At 36.0% G+C, this 14,369-nt stretch overlaps 1 protein-coding gene across 3 annotated transcripts in view; it reads right to left on the bottom strand.

Moving 5' to 3' along the window:
- Positions 1 to 14,369, bottom strand: part of SORCS2 (sortilin related VPS10 domain containing receptor 2) — a 515,645-nt gene that overhangs the window by 480,540 nt on the left and 20,736 nt on the right. The gene's annotated exons all lie outside the window — the stretch shown is intronic.

The following is a 14,369-nucleotide window of genomic DNA, read 5'->3' as shown; positions in this document are numbered from 1 at the left end:
AAGTGGGTGCAAAATTCACACAATAAACTGTTGCCCCTAACTATACCATATTGTTTACAAATCTGTCTTGATATTTGCTATCCTTATTTCCCTGCACAGTATTGGCAATGATGACAAGGATTAGCAGAATTCTGAGTCAATAAGAGCTATTGATTTGAACATTGCACAGTGAAGAATGTGCTGTTCCATCATTACCCTGTCACGGGTTGAGGGGGGCAATAAACCAAGCTGTATTATTTAGCATAACTTTAGTTTAACGTATGGTTATCACTGTGCATACCAGTTAATGCTTCTATAAATATATATTTATATATATATATATATATATATATATATATATATATATTATTATTATTATTATTATTATTATTAAAATGATCAATGATAAGCCATAAAGTTAGGTCTTAGAGAACACTTTGCTTGTTTTAAGGTCAACAGTCAAGTAGTAAGACGGATCAGACTTCATTTAGCCCCTGGGGGTATGGGAGCCAAATGATGAGACTAGGTCTCTGAATAATGTAAAAACCTTGAAACAGGATTATCTGCATTACTGAACCTGAAAATATGCTGGAGATATCAACTTGATATGTTAGATGAGTAACATTGTCATGTTACTCCAATACTCCAATTCCACATTTCAATTTCTCAAAACTAAATATCTTACTGATTGTAGCATATTTGTGATTTTTCATTTTTATAATACTATAATAAGGTATTCATATGGAAAGTAATACTAAGCTACTCACATCTTCTAACATCATACTTGTATTTAATAAGACTGATGATAATATAGATTTTTATAGGCTGGCTACGGGGATATGGGCACACACTGGGCAATCCACTGGGGATGTGGACTTTATGCAATAACTGCCCCCAAAACTCCCGTGATTGTACCTGCATCCTAGAAAGAAAACAAAACTGAGAAAATATACAACTCTGGTATGTTCGATGCCTTGGCTATAATCATTCATTTTTTATCCAAAGGAACAATACCAGCAATACATCTGTTTCTGTTACAGCTAAATAGGGAATGACGGCTGAACAGAAGCCACAGAAATTGGTAGAACACCCCCAGAATGAACAAATATTTAGTTTCAATAAAATTCACTTACATTGACTTCCTCTTTATCTTGGATAGGTTACATGTAATTTGAGGGGGTATGTGGAATATACAAGTATGTTAACTAAGAAAACATGTTTCTGGACCCTTTTTTTTACAATGTAATATTTGCGTGTTATTTTCAGCACTTTTTTTACCGCAATGCAAACTGACAGATGCTGGCAACTGTTTACCCACCCAAACTAAACCATCATTAGGATATTGTATATTGCTTGGCCACCTCTTGTTTAAAGTTTGGAATTACGGTAAGCAGATGTCCAACCTTATTAAAACATTTAGGGTTTGCAGCTGTTAAATAATTTATATTCATTTCGAGGGGCCAATGTCAGGTCAACACCAGCCATACCAACATTTACAATGGAAATACATTCATGGGTGTTTTTGTTTCGCCTCCCCGGCAGTGCCTGGGAACACTGAGCCAAAATCCACTTGTTTTTCCAATCCTATAATCTGTAAGGGCACACCAATAGTGAAAAGGGGGATTATTTTTATCTCTGCAAGGACAGAATTAATGTTTACATGCTTATGTGCCCCATTTCATTTCTGCTGTCATTCATTCCCTTTATTTATTCCTTATGTTTTCTGTCTTTTTTTTTTTCATTTTTTCTTCTGTCCCTATTCAGTTGCATTCAAGTATCATTTTATCAGCTGGTGCAAGGAAATGGACGAGCAGTGGTGTGCATTCCATAATAACTTGCTGTGTGAGGCCACCACAATCAGAGACGCTTACCCTGCCATGCCAGGCTGTAATTACAGCACTACGATACAATAGGATGTTCTGCCATGGAATCTTTGTCTTAAACCAGACATTGCAATTTACTTGGAACCTTTGAACTGCTCAATCCCATGTAGTTACATCAGTGAGATATATGATCAGAAAGCTGAAATATACTTGTGGTTTCGGTATGATCTGCCAGAACTGAGATCTGATGTTTATTAGTCATTTAAGCTATTCACCCAACTCTCCTGGGCCAGTTTATCCTCTGACTGATGGTAGCCCATTACATCTAATGAAGAGTATTTCATTTTAGCTGACCTTACAATTTGCATATTACATATTATGGATAACCAGCAAGGCCAAATTTAAACATCATGCTGCCTTATGCAGACCTCAACAAAAAAAAAAAAAGCCATTTTGTGCAACCTCCTTGAGTTTTGACTATTTTTGTGAAAGAGAAATCTTAGAATGTATTTTTTGAAACAACGTGCTGTCTGATCTATACCTAAAACTAGTTTTCAGATATATATGACCAGTAGACAGACAAGAGAGATTACTTTAGGTTTACTGATCTATAAAGTCCCCGGACTCCTCTGAGCATCATTTAAACTGCTTTCTTTGTCAAGGATTGAACCTGAAGCGGTGTCCATTATGGAAAATACAGCTTTGATAAACTTGAAACTGTCCAGATGTTGATGTTGCAGGGAGTTAGTTAACTGGTTCTCCATGAACTAATATATGTTAAAAATAATTCATCCAAAGAATGTCTGTGAAGGTTCCCAATGGTCCAGCTCATTTTTTAGCTAGTAGAAGTTAGTCATTTGCAGCTGGACTTGTTCTTGTAATGCTGAAGACATTTCTTAGCTTTCCAAGCCACTTTATCAGTACATGAATTAGGTGGATGTAAAGCTAGGAAACACCTTTAACATTACCAGAAGAAGTCCAGCTGAATTTGATTCACTTCTTCTAGCTCATCCAAAGTACTACCATACTTTGCTATGTAAGGGGTTGATCACACGTGTGTGTGTTTTCCTTCTCAATGAACTAACATATGCTATTGGCAAATCTGTTTTTACTGAAAAGACAATTAATACATTATACAAATAAGACAAGGTCTGAAAGTACAGAACAGTTGAGCATATAGGGCAGTGGGTGAAGACAAACCGCCAAGACACATATATGTGAAAGGTATAACTTTACATATTAACAAAATAAAAAAATAAGTGAAGCAGATAATTATTTAAGAATTAGTTATTTCTTGTAAAAAAAATATTTAGTAAATTAGTTAAGAACTAATGTCTGTGAGGGTTCTCATTTTTTTAGGTCCTTGTACAAGTTGTAATTGTTAGTAACATTTAATTGGGCTTCTTGTCATTTTGAACAACTTTCCAGGCCATTTCAGCAGTTTATGAACTGATAAGGTGGAATGGAAAGTTGCAGAATGTCTTTCCTGCAAAATAATTTTACTTTAACACTGCTTGAATTATTTAATAGATGGGCAATAAGCCACCAAAGGATAACCATTAGGCAACAACCTTAGTGCGCCAGCAACATGTTCTGTTTTTTGTTTTTTCTTGGAGGTAGAGATCTTTTTGTATTACAAAAAAGGGGGACTGCTGGTTTTTGGCTCTAACAATCAGGATGTACAGGTAGTCCCCGGGTTACATGAGATAGGGACTGTAGGTTTGTTCTTAACTAGAATTTGTATGTAAGTAGGAACAGGTACATTATTTTAATTAATGGAAATAGGACAGATGTTTGTCTCAACATATTATTAGGCAGCGTGGTGTCAGTTACTGTATAAAATCCTCACTGTGAGTTAATCACAAACAAAGCAAAAAAAGAAAACTTTATGGAGCCTAGACAATCATTACATTCTGGAGCAAGCGGTGGTAGCTACCTAGGTAGGTATGCATGCACATAAAGTTTGCCTAGGGCATAGGGTCCTCGAGTCATGTCAGCAATGGATCTCTGTTTACATTTTCCCCAAAACCTGGAAAAAGTAGAGTTTGGAGAAAGTAGAGGGGGTAGTAGGAAATTAATTTACTCTTCCATAAATGTTCAAAATGGCAAAGGATCTGATTTATTAAAGCTCGCCTAGACTGGAGAAGATAGACAAATATTGGAAAACCTGAAATAAGTCTGATCCAGGATTGAAAACATTTGCCAGCTAAAAGCAAATAATTTTTAAGAAATCTTTTCTAGGTTTGCTGGATTATCCAGGTTCTTACATGATAGTCTATCCTCTCCAGTCTTGATGAATTTATGGATTAAGACCAAACAATTTTCCATGTACAAAAATTATATGTGAATGGATATGCAATAATATCACTATACCACACATTAGGGTCTAATTAACCCTTCAGTAAAATAAAGCTAATATCACTCTAGAGACACAGGAAGCCAATAGGTGATTCAACATACAGAAGTTAACCCATAAAAAATCAGCATTTTTGCTATGCCTCACCTTCAGTAATGAAATCATCTTTTGTAAAATTTGCAAATGATATTCCCAGGTTCTCATTCCTGTTTGAAATATGGCTGTGCTGTGATTGTAATGATTACAGCGCGCCACCAATTCCCACTGAGTGTTCTAAAAGGGATCGGTGACAAGATCAGTCTTCATCATCATCCCTGGCAAGCTTTCTAACGTGCCGTATCCCTGCCAATGGGGGGTTTTCCTCCACCTGGCTTACACTCCATTAATGTAATGTAAATTCCAGCATATGTTTGAATTATTATCTGATATCTCTGTAAATCCTTGTTTAATTTCAGGGAATTAGGAGCACTATGAATTAAACATTTTAATTACAGATTATGTAGGTCAGTGGAGGGTGTTGTATATTATTTAAAATTGTCAGTATGAGAAGAGGGGGCAAAGGGGGCGCCTTCTACAAGAGCTCTTGAAACTGAATCTCCACTTAATAGCACAAAGATGAGGATATTTCCATGTATGAATGTCTTTCAAATTGCCATTTCCATTTCTTTTACACAAATTAACCTAGATTCCTGAATATTTCCATCAAAAATGTACAATAAACTAACAGGCGATTTCCATTAAAATAGATAAAAGAGGCAAAGGGGAAGCTCTGCATAGTAACAAAATTGGCACATTTATTTTCAATAACCCAACACGGGACATGTTTTTTCTTCCCATGCTTTACTGTCCCTGGCTCACTTCTTATTCATTGGATTTTAGTTATTTCAATCACGATAGCTCTGCAACTCGATCTGGCCAATACCCAGGGCAGTCTGCATGCATACACAGTGCAAATATATTCTGCCTAGGAACACTTGTTTCTTTAGGCTTACAATCACCTACTAAGACATTTTGATTTTTGCATAACTAAGAGCCAGCCCACTTTGAATAAAGGGCTGCTAAGTGCAGTACTGACTTAAGTGTGGGGTTTATAGGAAGCTATGTATAGCACTCTAAAGCCCCCCCCTATCAGCCATTATTGGCTTAATGTACATGGAGAACAAAAGAAAGTCTTAGAAGATGGTGTGAAAAGAAACTTATTATTGTTATTTAAAATGTAATCATAAGAGAGGAGAGTGGAACAAGGAAAAGCAAAGGATAGGCAGCTTTAATTTTATCCATGGAGACATGAAGTCAGAGATTGCAGAGCTCTTAAACAGTGTTTAAAAATAATAATTGGTTATCATGTGATCCCTATGGCTTTACATCTTTTGAGTTCTAAAAAAGTAAGTAATTAAGGACTTCTGACTTTTCTGATTTGCATACTTGTTCAGGGGCGGTCCTTCAAAATCTATTAAGGGTAAAGAATCAAAATAAAAGCCAAGCAATTGAAATTTTTAAACTGTAAATTGTAAAAGTAAAATACAATTGCTTAAAAGGACAGTAATGGTAGCCTGATATTTCATGACAGATGTTTTAGGTCATCAACAAGAAAACACTAATTCATTTGAAAAACAAAGTTTAGGCTATTATCCAATAAAATCTGTATTTGAACAAAAATGCTCACACACTGATAGATAAGGCTGAAAATCACAGAAACTCAATTTCAAGACAAATAGTGCTTCAAACTGTTCAGTAGAAAAAATAGGATAAAAAAAGATAAAATTACCTGTCGGTAATACCATACAACTAAAAATCATTGAAATATTAAACAGATCTAATTAAATATTGCAGACACTACACTTCAGCTGAGGGAAAAACTAAACAAATATGCAAACAGATTCAGCTGAGAGCTGAGAGCAAATACCTTTTGTTTTACTATGTTTCACCATGGGGTAGCCTGCAGTGATCCAAATCTAGTGTAACAGAATGAAATATCGGCCACCACTCAATAGTCTGGATTTAGGAGGGGGAGGGCATGCCAATGCTTATGCAAATACTGACTTTAGCGTGTTTTGCCTGTGCAAGAGTGGGATTTTATTACATCGTCACTCTGATACTCCTCTTCGTTTAATTTTCATACCATTTCACTTTTTTTGGCTGATGTCCTACAAGAAATTCTTTTTTTGTTTTGCTTTTGGGAATGGAAGTGTTTTTTTTAAAACTGCTAATTCACCAGTTGTATAGTGATTATAGTTGGTATGTTTAGCAACAAAGTTTTACCAGATTTTATGTAGGCATTCAGGGTCAGACCAAGGGGTAGAAAGGATGCAGCCACCTTGGGATCTTTAGTGGAGAAAGCAAAAAAAGCCAGAAAATGCAACCTATGCTGCTAAATTTGTTCACAGCTCTTCGGGGCCCAGCAAAACTTTTTACCTTGAGTGCTAATGGACCTTCCCCTGAATCTAACAATTGCTTTTTATTCCCCATAATGGCTTGGCTAGAAATCACTGATGGAAAGCAAAAAGAGTGACTTGTGACTGTAAATAATGCAGCATGAGTCTGACCTGCAGCTGCAAAAAATCATTTCCTACAGACAAATCACCAATGATTTAGGCCACTAACTACAAACTGCCATTAATAGCTGTATAATATGTAACTGCAAGAAACTGCGGCTACAAAATAGCCTGCGTCATCAACCTAGTGTAAATCAGTGCTTTGTCTATGTAGGGAAAAGCAACAGGTTTGCTTTAATGACGACTCCCACATGTGCATCCACTTACCTAACAAATGGAAAGTATCCTTGGTCCAGATACTGGTGAATAAGATGGATATGGGGTGATATGCACATTATACCGATGACAGGTCACAAGGGAAAAAAAAGGGTGACTTCTAGACTTTGGGGTGAGTTGGCATGGCTGCTTTTATTAGGACACATACATTGTCCATCTAATTATATAAATAATAACTGCTCAGGTCTAAGCTATGGGAATATGAAGGTGTATACAGCGTTCAAAATAACCGTTCTGTATGCTAGGTGTAACTATTCAGGATATCCATAAAGATGAGGTCATGGCAGGCTTCCGTGTCTGCTACATGGCCAACATTTGCAAGCCCAAGTTAATGCCTATCCCAACAACAAATTTAATTTTTGTATTAAGAAATAATGATACCATTTCTTATAATAAACCGATACTAGTCATAAGCATAGTACAATATAATTAGAAGTATTTCTCATTTCATACAAGAAAAATAAGGATTTGGTACAACCGTGCAGCAAATTCATAAATATTTAATTCTCCACATCACAAAACAAAGTAATGAGGACACAGAGCAGGAGAGGGATTACATGCCTCTGTGCTCAGCCTCGTAATGACAGGATGTGGAATTGTCTAGTGATCGCCCTGCTTACGCAAGCTCACGGGCATATTTGTTTTCTGACAAGCCTTCAAATAAAGCTGTGAGTGAAACCCATCGATTGGCGCAATATATTCATTTCATTAACCGTTTCATCTATCTAGAATAATACTGCGCAGTGCAAACAAGCGATGATGATGTGAAAAGGGCAGAAATCTATGGAAAGCAATCAGAAAGCCAGGGGAATAAATGCTAAAGTAAGGGAGGAGAGCTGATTTTAATCTGCTTAAGGTTCAATTACACCTACAGAGCCTTGTCCCTTTCCATCAGCCTGGGTGCGGACAGTGCAGAAGAATCAGAAGACTAATAAGCTACTCTATCATTGATGTTTCTTTCCATCAGCATGCTATTTGCATTGTGGCACAACTGACGGGCTCCTTGCACCACTTCTCCCTACCACAATTATTATTATTATTATTATTATTATTAATAATATTAATTAACAGGATTTTTATAGCGGCAACATATTACGCAGCACTGTACATTGAATAGGGGTTGCAAATGACAAACAAATACAGACAGTGATACAGGAGGAGAAGACCCTGCCCCAAAGAGCTTACAATCTAGGAGGTGGGAAAGTATCACACAATAGGAGGGGAGATTTGAAATGGTGTAGTGAGGGTAGTGAGGGTTTAAGATGATAGAAGAAGACAGGTAGGCAAGTTTGAAAAGATGGGTTTTGAGTGCTCTTTTAAATGAGCAGAAATTAGGAGGAAGCTGAATAGGAAGACCATTCCAGAGAGTTGGGGCAGCTGAATTCCGCTGTATAGCAATCAATTGCAAGAGGCTGATACAAAGTCAAAGTTAAGTCATTTTTTGTACTTTTTTATTACAATTAAAAAAAAATGTATTTTTAATTACACCTTTATTCATTTCTGTCCTTTTATCTGCCTGGATTTCAGTTTTAAGAAGTGAGTTATGAATAGTTGCTATGTCACAAAAAAGTTGCACACTGTACATTCAGAGGACTTATAAACAATTATGTTCCATTAAGGGAACTGGACTAAAATCCTACCCATATAATGCACACATAGATTTTGCCAGTATTGGTGTAAGATTGTTTCCTGACCTAAATAAATTTTGCAAACCTGTTGAGTCTATAGGCACTTTTAAGCAAACCTGTACTTGGCCCTTACAGGTCAAAGCCATGATCTCATTTTAAAGTGTTCCTCCCCAGTAGTATATACACTGGAATTAAAGAAATACCAATGTTTCTGAATTTAGAGGAACATATTGAGTCAAAATGGTGGTGCTTAACCCAGTGCTGTCACATGGGGAGACAGTCTTATGTAAACTCTGACAGGTGATCTGACTTCAGCTTTGTAGAAATGTTTTTGCTCAGTCCTCATGGATAAGGGATAGATTTGACAAAATATTAAATCCAAGGATGGGGGTATGATAGTGTGCTTGCTGATTGGCTTTGCATGTTCACAGAGTCAGAATTTGTGAAATTGGTTGTTAAAGTTCTTTGCTTGGTCCAAGAGCATCCAGACATAGGACTGATCTTAAAACTATCAGCAGTGGAGAAGGGAAATGTATGTCCAATGGATAACAGAGATCTCAATCTATCTTTACTTGTCCTCCCATTGAAAAAATATATAATTCATATGACTATACCTGCGTAAAAGGCAAATTTTCCTGTACGCTTCAGATGGAGCGCCATAGAAAAACTGGATAAGAGTTTGTTCCTCTGGTAGACAAAAAAAAACTGAAAAAGGGTGTAAAGGTAAAACTCTCCTTAAGGGCCCATACATACAGTGCATAGTGGTACTGTGCATATTACTACGTCTACTAGTATAATGTATTGTCATTCATCCTAAGCGGTACACCATCCTAATGTATGTGTGCTGCAGCACAACATAACATAAAGTAATACACTACTGTGTGTTGCAGTGTACTGCCTGGATATAGCATGTCATATATGTCATATAGCAATTCATTGAATTAGACTGTCCCAACACAATGCACACATCTGACAATGAAGCAATGTTGAAACAATTGTTGTGAATAAGCAATACAACAATAACAATAAACCAAAAAGCACACATATAATGAAATTCTACTTAGAACACAAAAAAGTTTTCTTTCCTAGTTGGAGATGGTTGAAAGAAAATTAGAGATGAACCTCTTCAGTAATTTGCATTCTAAATGTTCTCATTGTTTGCAAATGCCCATGATACAATACATCATTTTATTGTGGAGTTTTTAACTTGCAATAAAGCTCCACAATCTACAATCAGAATAAACAGGTCTGGAGTTACACTGCACCTCTACATGTAACATCACATAATACATTCCATGAACAGATCTTATCAGTTTAAGCTTCAAATATTAGCAACGGGTCGGTGCACTGAATATTTAAGATATTTTACTGCTTATATTATTATTTGCTGGCTCACATTCACAACTCAGGAAGAAATACCATATGGTTTAGGAAAGCGCTCAGTTCTAAAAGTTATTAATTTATTAATAGCTGTAATCAGAGCATCTGGCTCATACATTAGTGTGCACATTCCAAAACAAGGGAAGAATTATGGCAGAAAATGATATGCATGAAGCCTACAGCAAATACGATCTATCTGAAAGCAAAGCTACATACTGGTACATTTATTAAGATAGATATACGGTACTCCAGGAAATCCTGTATGTTATGGAAACCAATAAAACGAAAACCAGAAATTATACACTTTTTTTTTTAAATGTGTGCTTTCAAAACAGAAAATCAAGAATTTATCCATAAAATTTAGGATTTGTTTCAGGTAGAAAAATTTAAGTAAACTCAAACAGAATATTAATTCACAGATCAAATTTATGCCTGGCAACACGTTACAATCTACTTGTACAATCCCCTTAGATCCCCTAGATTTTCCAAAAACTGCATACCAAACTCTAGAGAGAAAGTACAAAATATATATTCCATTAGCACATATTCTGAATTTTTGTTGCATGGATTACTTTGAAATGATTATTGATGTGGTATTGTTAATCTAGAGATTTATCGATTATCTGTTAAAGCCCGGGTGGGTGAACTACAACAATTATTCAACTAGAAACGCTGTCACTTTGTCTATTCTTTCATGAGCATACACTTCAAGAAGTGAATATTCACTTTGTCAAATGAATCAAGTTTCTGCTCTTTCAGGCAATCAACCTATAGACTTACATGGTAAGAAGGACCAGTAAAGCACAACCCTTGTGTAGCACTGCAAAATGAAAGCTCTTTTCTACTATATTTTGTTTATATGCATATCGGAAAGAAAATTGAAAACACTGCCTATCAATTTTAACTGTGATTAACTTATTCTGTCCCTCCACAGCTAAAAAGAAATGCATCCAAATACATACTAAGGATCTTATATTTTGTGACAGAGTAAATAATGTTTTATTTTAATATATATATATATCAGATATAATATAATATATATCAGATATATTCAGATCTCAAAACCTACTCCAGTCAAGGCACTTAATTTGCATTTATGTTTTGGAAAAAAAATGTTACTGTTGGCTGACAATTCTGTGTTAAAATACCAGAAAATAACAACTGTTTGGAAAATGATTCCAAGAGTTTACTGATTCTTTTTCATAAAGGATTTCTGGCATTAATAGTAGGCAGTATGTGGCAGCAGTAAGTCTAAATTCAAGGCACACAGAGATTCTGCATGAAAGGGTCACCTTCCAAGGAGAAACATTTGATTTAGCCAAGTTATTGCCATAGTAAAATTTCCTTATTTTCTGCATGCTGGCTGCACATAGGCTGAGCATTAAGACCAGTGATAGGGATGATATTTCTTTATTATTTAGAAATCCCTGTCATAATATATCAGTCACAAGAAGCTATATCAACAAAAACTTAAAATCTGCCATAAGGAAGGGAGTCTACTGTACGTGTCATTCAAATACTGAAGATATAGAATATCATGTCCATGTTTATTATGTCTAAGCTGATTTGTCTTTCTGAGATCAGGCAGATAGGTATTTTTGTTTTACTGGGCCTAACCTGGGTAAAAATAATATTATGACAATGTGGAAATAAAATGTCGAATGACTGTAATTCTACTGATAATGGAACAATATTTGTGGATAAAAACTACATGTACTTAGTTATCTTGGCTGCCTAGAGGCAAAATCCTACTGTCCCTAATGGCATATTTAACCCTGGAAGGGGTCACTCATTACTCAATGGTTTTAACTAATCTTTTTTATAGGATCCATCTCTGATTTTGATGACTTCTTAATTTTCAGAATTAATTATTTGCATATTTCTAGAATGAGCATATTTATAGAAAGAGATTTAACACAAATAATAACTAACCAAGTAGCTGCAGGCAATGTGTAATAAATCATTCTCAAAGTCAATAATAAAGGCACTGAAATCAGATTTCCTTTCCCATAAATTATCTGAAAGCAAGGACTTGATTGTCTTCAATAAAGAAAATTGGCATAGGTGCAAAAAGTTGTTTACAAAGGGACTGCAACCCCATTTTACAGTTTCTATTTTGAACTAGGGGATACATTATGTCAAAATGCACAAGACTTAGAAGCTAGTGGGGGTCACTAATTTAATGTTCACTTACTGTTTGTTAAAGCCCAACTATGGGCAAACAAATTCTATTTCCCCGCTCCAGCACCTAACTCACCTATGTGTTACCTTTCTATTCCATTCAAACATAGTATTACTTACCTTATTCTGAAATCCATTGCAGTGTTTTCCAGTGGAGGAACCATGATTGCTAGCTGTCAACCACATCAGGTTGGGTCACATGTTGGCAAAGTTTCAATACCAAAGAAAAAGACATATGGGCATTAACAGAAGGGGTTACTTAGGATTTCAATTTTTCAAACATTAGGTTGTTGGGAGAGTAAAGAGGCATTTACTAGCTTCACTTATATCCCTGAGTTTTTAGTGTGATCTACATCAGTTATAACTTTACATCAGGGGTCGGCAAACTTTTTGGACTACAAGGTCATTTCAGGAGGTCAAGAAGGCACACTAGGCCAGAAGAAAGAAATTGTCATAGGAAAGGTTTTTTCCAACCGTAACTGCAAGCGAGTAGCCTCAGTCTTCCGCTTATCCACAGTGTAGTCTTTGTACGTGTTCCCGTGCTTGGCATCGAAATGCCCCTTGAGATTTGACCACTTGAAAGTGCTGTTGGTGTCGTTACTCACTAAACACAGGGCTTTGTTGCCGCGTTGGACGAAGAATAATTTGTCAGTCTATTCGGGGTTGAAGACACGACATTCAAAGGTCAACCTTCCGTAGACTGGTAGCTGCGCGTTGCTTCTGCCCTTTAGGCATAGTAATTGGGTTACTGTGCAGGAACTTGATGATATCGATGATGTCACGGGAACTCGCGATAACACGACAATTTATTTAGGCTAGATCCAACAATAAATAACTAGAGGGACGTTAGACTGGACTGGAATACTGGCTGGCCGTATCCGGCCTAAAGACCAGCGTTTGCCTACCTCTGTTTCACATTAAATTAAAAGAATTAATTAAAGAATTAAAACAACTCTAAATTATTTGGTATGTTTTAGTTACAGACTTGAACCAATGAATACATCACCATTTGAGATCAAAACGTCCTCCCTTATCAGCTTCATAAGAAGCCCGCATGACTGAAGTTAAAAGTAATGATTTAGCCAAGAACATCCCATCTGATACTGACCAGATGTTGACATTTATTCTATACATATTAGAGCTCTAACAAGGAAGTTCAAACTATTTTTTTTACTTATTTAAAACATAAATGCCAACTTGTCAATAAGACTTTTGATGATAGTGTCTTTACATCATTACAAAAATTATACACAAAGGCACACGATTTGATCTAATATATTTGTTTACTGTATCTTCCCCATTCACATTTATAAAGGATGCTGTCCTGTACAAGACTAGCATGTTAGACACTGACTTGACACCTCCATTCCAACTCTCCCAAGGTTTCTGTCCACCTGGGAGTTTCCACTTCTTCCAAACACTTTTGGAGGTTTTATTACTTCCTGATGCTTTCTCTAAATATAAAATATACAAAATGGGGAGTTGGAATTCATTATAATGGCCACAGAAAGCATGCATACTTGTAAATTCAAGTAAGGAGATCACCTTTTTTTATGATTGTCTTATCTATAACTTTGGAGCCAGTTCATCTGTACATCAACACACTTCTCCTACATAGGATGACGTTCCTGCAGCAAGGCAGGATCAGCAGGGATCTTTAATAAAAGCTGCAGAAATTTAAAACAAACTAATAAGTTAATAATAATATGAGATGATCTACTTTATATCTGATTCTTTAGTTGTCTCTCTCCAAACTCTTTAGGAGTTATATCCCTCCGATAAGGTGCACAAAAGATATATTCAATTACAAATGAGCAAATTGCACACTGAAAAAGGAAAGCTTTAGTGTTTGTCAGCATTCACAATAACTATATAAAAGAGTTTTTTATTTTTTGCCACAGTGTCTTTAAAAAGAATAGCAAAGCCCTTGATGGCTCCTGCATTGCATTTTATGGTTTTTTTCATTTTAGAGGGTAGCAGGTATTGTCTTAGAGACCTCTATGACCTAGCAATGCATAACACAATGAGCCCACCTCCATGACACTTTTTCATTATGCAGGTTGAAAGCGTTAATGCATAATATTTATGACCCTGCCTTTCAAAATCTCTACGGATATATTTCACAGTCATAAATTTACAAATGCCCTTTATTGAAGCACAGGAGAATTTACAAGAAGTGCAGAGTGAGTTTTTTTTCTGTCTTTATTTGCATTCATGCTGTCAAGTCAATTTCCCCCGTGTGTTCAGACCT

The sequence above is a fragment of the Pyxicephalus adspersus genome, chromosome 3 (assembly GCF_032062135.1).
Source record: "Pyxicephalus adspersus chromosome 3, UCB_Pads_2.0, whole genome shotgun sequence".
Lineage (NCBI taxonomy): Eukaryota > Metazoa > Chordata > Amphibia > Anura > Pyxicephalidae > Pyxicephalus > Pyxicephalus adspersus.
The sequence above is the reverse complement of the archived record's forward strand: the minus strand, read 5'-3'. Positions and strand labels throughout refer to the sequence as shown.